We start from the raw sequence: 6,304 nt of genomic DNA, 5'->3' as shown, positions 1-6,304 counted from the left end.
GACCAAAACAGAAACCATTATCTTTCCACCTCCAAACCCACTCTTCTTCCAGACTTCCCTAGTTCTGTCAAAGCTACAACCATATTTTTAGTCACCTATTTTGCAACTTTGGAGGCATCTTCAATTCCTCACTATACCTAACCCTATACATGCAAATCCTTTGTAAATTCTTGTAGATTCTACCTTCCCATCCCTCTCATATATGTCCTCTTATTTCTATTCACAAGGCCACAACATCATAGCTCAGGCCCCTTGGCACCTTTCACTTGGACTATTGCAGTCATCTTCTAAGTGGTCTCCCTGCCTCGTCTCTCCCTGTTCCAATCCATCTTTCACCCAGCTGCCATATTGATAAAGCACAGGTCAGACCGTGTCAGTCTCCTGCATAATAAACTCTAATGGATCTTTATTAACTCCATATGAAATACAAAATCCTCTGTTTCATATTTAAAGCCCTTCACAACCAAGTTCCAACCTAATTTTCTAACCTTATTTTATGTGCCTCTCTATGCATTCCTATTCATGTTGTTTTCCCCCATTAGAATATTAATTCTTGGAAGCCAGGAAATGTTTTGCCTTTGCTTATGTATCTCCATTTCCTAAAAAGATGCCTGGCACATAGTAGGAGCTTGATAAATATTCACTGAATTTAACAGAAATAATCCCAATTAATGACTCAGAAAAATTTGAAATAAAGAATTTGCCCTTTTTTTGGATCATGAAATTGAATAGCAAGGTACATTCATTCATGTACATTCTTCTCTCAATGGCTAAATAACATAAACTGAATTTCCAAAGGACTGGGATCATATCTACAAGGGATCTAGAGACAGTCTAATCCAATCCTCTCATTTTAGCTGGCAATTATAAAGCACTTTTAAGGTTTGCAAAGCCCTTTATTTACATTATCTCAGTTGATCCCTGCAACAGCCCTGTGAGGTAGGTGCTAGAGGTTATATTATCTGTGTTTTACAAATGAGAAAGGTGAGGCTCAAAGAAGCTGTGACTTGCAGGTGGGGTCTAAAAGCTAATAAGTGGCAGACCCAAGTGCAAACCTGGATTTGGTATCTCCATTTTTTATTTTATATCCCTTCTTTGATATTCTTCCATCTGTGACTATTGCCAAAATTAAGTAGGCACTCACTAAATATTTGTTAACTAACCCCAAAACACATTGGGGCCTAAGGGCAAAAAATATTTCTAACTGTATTAAATGTGCTTATTTAGAAGGCACTGAAAAATCAAAACAGTTGTTAGAAAAAATGTATTGCTCTCATATAATCAGCTAAATTATTGGATGTATGATAAGTATCGATAAGAAATATACAAAGCAGGCTTACCAACTTGAGAAAGATTATACAAGTTAGTTGTGAAACATATTAATAATTGGACTAATACAAAGTCATATGTGTGACTTCTAAAAATTTCTTTTGCGTTGTTGCTAAAAATGTAGTGGGTTGTATCATGGAATGTAAGTTCCCTGAGGGTAGGAACTATTTGTTTCTATCTTTTTTATCCCCAGCGTCTACCATAGAGCCTAAGAGATGTTTAATAAATGTTTGTTGAACTGAAATGAATCGATGCATTTAGTTAACAGAACAAACATTTGATAAAACTAATAATGCCCTGAAATTTGTTATGCAGATATCCAATTTGAGAGTAACGTCACAATACTAAATATTATTCTCATCATTGTTAAGGTTGCTTCAAAGAGTGGGATTTCACTGATGTGGGTAGTCTCCTAACCATTGCAGATCACAACCTTCTGAGCTCTAGTAGACATGAGTTCCTGAGTGCTAAAATTACATCACTTGGTAGCTAAGCCTTTGGTAATGGAGTTGTAAAAACTTAGTTTGGCTGACCTTCAGGCAAGGGACATATAACTGTTGTTAGGGACATACTCAAAAATTTTCCAGCATGGTAGGATGTGCCAGATCTTGCCCTGTGCTGGCATAGCCTTTGGGAATCCAGGGTCATTGTTATGCCATGATGAGGCAACAGAGTAGGATTTTAATGGAAGATTATAATAATCATCATTATAATAATGCATAGCTCATCAAAATAAACGCCATTATCTAAAGAACTAGAGAAGTTTCACATAAATTATTTGGCCACCTTACCAAACTGGTTATCAAATTATGTTCAGGCACCAAATTAGAAGGCATTTTATCTTGAAACTTGGCCTATCTCAAGATTTTTATCTCAATAATATACTTGGCCAATAAAGCCCACTGTAATAGCAATTACCAGAATTTACATAGTGCCTTTATTTTGAGCCAATTTCATCATCTCACTTTTTCTAGTCTTATGAGGTTAGATAGAAAAATGTCATGATCTTTGGCTTACAATTAGAGAAACCAAGGCATAAAGATTAAATGGTATTGCCAAAGGACCATGATACAGGAGTCAGAGGTAGAATTGGAACTGAAATCCAGGTCTCCACATTCATAGTTTTCTTTAAAAAAATTTTTTTATAGTTATTTCCAGTTCCAACATTGATGAAGCCAACTGTCAACACACATCTCACAAAGACATTCCAAATGGAAATACAGTCTGAACTAAAGGAATAGGAACTTCAGTTGAACAGATGGTATGATATGATACATATAATATATGTATAATATGGAGTTATAATATATGCACAGCATAGTAAATATAACATTAATTTAAACAATATGATACATGTATAATATACCTAATATATAGTATTTGTATATTATATTTATACTTATTTCTATTCTATTACATTCATACATAAATATATATGTATATACCATATTTTTGTGGGGAATTATAGCCAAATATCAAACTTAGAAATTTATCACTCATGGGAATTACCTAGATAGAATGCATTGCTGTCAACTGGCTCTTAGAAATATTCTGTTCAACTGGTAGCTAAATTTTGAGGTAAGGAAATTGGTGATCACTTATTTTTCAATTTAATCATCAGGTGTGATGTAGAGAAAGTTAGCATTAGCCTCCTTCTTCCTAGTAGTGCTTCAAAGGAGGAAAGCCCTTTTCTCTTTCTTGATGAAAGATGATCAAACTTTCTTAAGGATGCCAATTAAATTATTTGCATGAATTCTCTGGGAATTTTCTTTTCCCTTGAAAATAACCAGTATCATTTCAAGAACTGAAGTCATTTCTGATTTTGCTAGGTAAACCACGTATTTTTGAATTGTCTTCTTTCTGTTGCATATGATAACTAGAATCACACACACACACACACACACACACACACACACACACACACACACACACATTACACACCCAAACCAAAAAACCCAATTATTCTTATAGGATTCTTCTCTCCCCAACTCACTCCCGTTAATTCTACAGTTCAGGTTCTCCACTTTCTGTTAAGCCTTTCGCTGGCTTAACACAATTAGGGTGGCGGGATGTTCTGTGGGGACAGGTGAAATGAAGGCAGCATATCAAAGTAGGAAAGGACTGAGACCTCTGGCTGGGGTTAAGGCTATTCCTTAATATACAGCTTGAGCTATATGTTTTTAAAAGAAGTAAATCAAGAAAGTCAGGTAAGACCTATTTATGGTGGAATAGTGGTGTGGGGGAGACTAGATAACTGGATGATTTTTCTTCTGTATTCATTTGTGTATCCCAATGTTGTACATGTCTTATACTACTAGTGCTGCCAAAGTCAAATAGAAACAAGGCTCATTATATATGGATCCTTGAAGCGCATGTATTGAATTAGTTTTTAAATGTAATGTTATCTATATTTTGTTGAATTTTTTATAATTTTGTCAATTATTTCCCAATTATATTTTAATCTAGTTCAAGAAACACTGGGGAGTATCATTGTGTTTTTGACCCATCTGTCTTCCACACTGGCATATATATATATATATATAAATCCAGTAAGGTATTTAATATCTTAGGTACAGAATACAGCAAAGCGCTTGGCAGTGATGACTTTGTCTCACCAAGTCACCAAGAATTACATGATGGCTTAGTGGATAGAGCACTGTCTTGGCATCAGGAAGAAATGACTTCAAATTTAATCTCAGAAACTAGCTGTGGGACCTCAGAACAAGTCTGTTTGCCTCAGTTTCCTCCATTATAAATGAGAATCAAAATAACACTTACCTAAAATGCTGGCACACTTTTGGTCTTTTCCTATTTTCTTAGCTATGTCTGCATCAGAGATCATGTATGAATGAAGGGGGGAAAGCATTTATTAAATAGTTAGGAGTTGCCCAGCACTGTGCTGAGCACTGGGGCCACAAACAAATGTTTTCTAGGTGTTCATTTCCTAATTAGGGGAGACAACATCTAGAGGAGGGGCTGCTGCAGAGCAGATGAAAATGACCTTTTTTTATGCTTTTCCAGTTCCTGGCACATGAAACTGGACAAGGACTTTGTCTCCCTCCCCTGGGAGTCTCTGGCAGTCAGACCAAGGATCCACGAGTCCACAATTTCCTCCCAGATTTAGGTTCCCCCTCCTCCCATCTGGATACCACTCATTTGGGGATTGACATATAATCCGCCTTTAAACTTTTTTTTTTTTTAACAGATAGGGTGACCCTGGGCTAGTCACACACTCTGTAAAAGATGATAGATTGTGGAGATGATGCTGATCTGCATTTCTAATGTAACTACCTCTGTCTGATGAAATCATAGGTTAAATATGTCCCTCACCCTCCCCGCCCCCCAAAAAACTCCTGCACCTGTAGAAAGTACAGGCTGTGATGTGTTGGGGGAATGGGAGGGCAACAATCATTAGTCAGTTAAACCTGGGTTCAACCCCTCCCTCCGACACTTAAAGGCTGCGTGACCCTGAGAAAGTCACTTTTTTTAATCCTCACCTGTCTTAGAATGGATACTAGGTATCATTTCCAGTGCAGAAGAACCATAAAGGCTGGAGAAAGTTTCTCAACCTCTGCCCGCCTCCGTTTCCTCACGTGGAGAAAAGGGGCTAACCTTTGTAAAGGGGAATTATTGGGAGGAAGAAGGCTCTTCGGCTTTCTCTAGTCAGCCCAGCCCTTGTTCTGGGCGGAAGCTAAAAAGCCTTCCCCCCCTGAGCCCCCTCCCCCTTCACTTTTTTCCTCGGGGAGGGGGCGTGAGGAGTGCAGGAGGGGGACAGTGTGTGTGTAAGGGGTGTTGTCAGCCGTGGGGGAGGGGTGGAGGTGGTAAAGGCTTTTTAGCCTCTGCCGCCTTCTGCTAAGAAAGACCCTAAAAGAGGAGGTAGGGTGGGGCACTGGATCTGGAGACAGGAGGATCTGGGCTCTGCCTCTGCCTCCCCCACGTCACCTTAGTTGGCCAAGCCTCAGTTTCCTTATTATAAAACTTGGGGCAGTTTGGAGAAGATGGGCTCTGAGGCGGGTGCTCCGTCTATCGAAAAACAACTTGAAGTAAGTTTCCCAAGGTGGACACAAGCTATCAAAAGTGTATGTTCAATGACGTGATGCCAGGTTCACAGCTCCAGTGCTCAAGTGAGAGGAAAGATTCCACCGTGACATGGTGCTCAGGTTAGTTTCGAGAAGGTTTCAAAGGACAGGCAGAGAGAACCTTGACCTAGGCTACTGTTACCTTCTGGCAGCAGCCAGAAAAGAAGAGCTTCACTATGATTGCCAGGGAGCCCACTGACTGAGCAGAGCTAGAGCACCTCATGCCCCAGCTGAGTCTGACTCTTGATGGCTCCCCCTATTGGAGGGAGGCTGGAGGAGCTAACATGCTAATAAGGAAGACAAGGGGAAGAAACAAGAGAACAATGAAAGGGGGAAAATAAGAGAAGACACTAAAAGGGAGAAAATGAGAAGACAGTAAAAGGGGGAAAATAAGACACTAAAAGGGAGAAAACGAGAAGGCAGTAAAAGGGGGGAAATAAGACACTAAAAGGGAGAAAGATAAGAGAAAGCACTAACAGGAGGAACAAGATAAGACACTGAAAGGGGAAAACAGAAGAAGGCAATGAAAGAGGGAAAACAAAAGAAGACAAAGAATGAGGGGAAAAAGGAAAAGAAAATAAAAAGAGGGAAATTCTCACACTGGAAGTGCCTTGCAAACTCTATTTCCTCCCAGAACCTCCATTTAAGGAAAGTGTACAAGTCAGCCATGTCATCATTTCTCTTCAGTTTGTGCTCCTAACTCTCCAGACTTTCTCTTCTATGTCCCTGTGCTAGGTATCTTCATTCGCTCTCCCTCTCCCTTTCAGCTTTTCGTTTGTTTGTTTCCTGGAGGGCTGATATTATTTTATTATTTTTCCCCATGGTTATATGATTCTTGTTGTCTCCCTTCTCTTTTCCCTTTACCCTTCCAAAGCTGACAGGCTATTTCACTGGGT

Source organism: Monodelphis domestica, chromosome 7 (genome assembly GCF_027887165.1).
Source record: "Monodelphis domestica isolate mMonDom1 chromosome 7, mMonDom1.pri, whole genome shotgun sequence".
Taxonomy (NCBI): Eukaryota; Metazoa; Chordata; class Mammalia; order Didelphimorphia; family Didelphidae; genus Monodelphis; species Monodelphis domestica.
The sequence above is the reverse complement of the archived record's forward strand: the minus strand, read 5'-3'. Positions refer to the sequence as shown.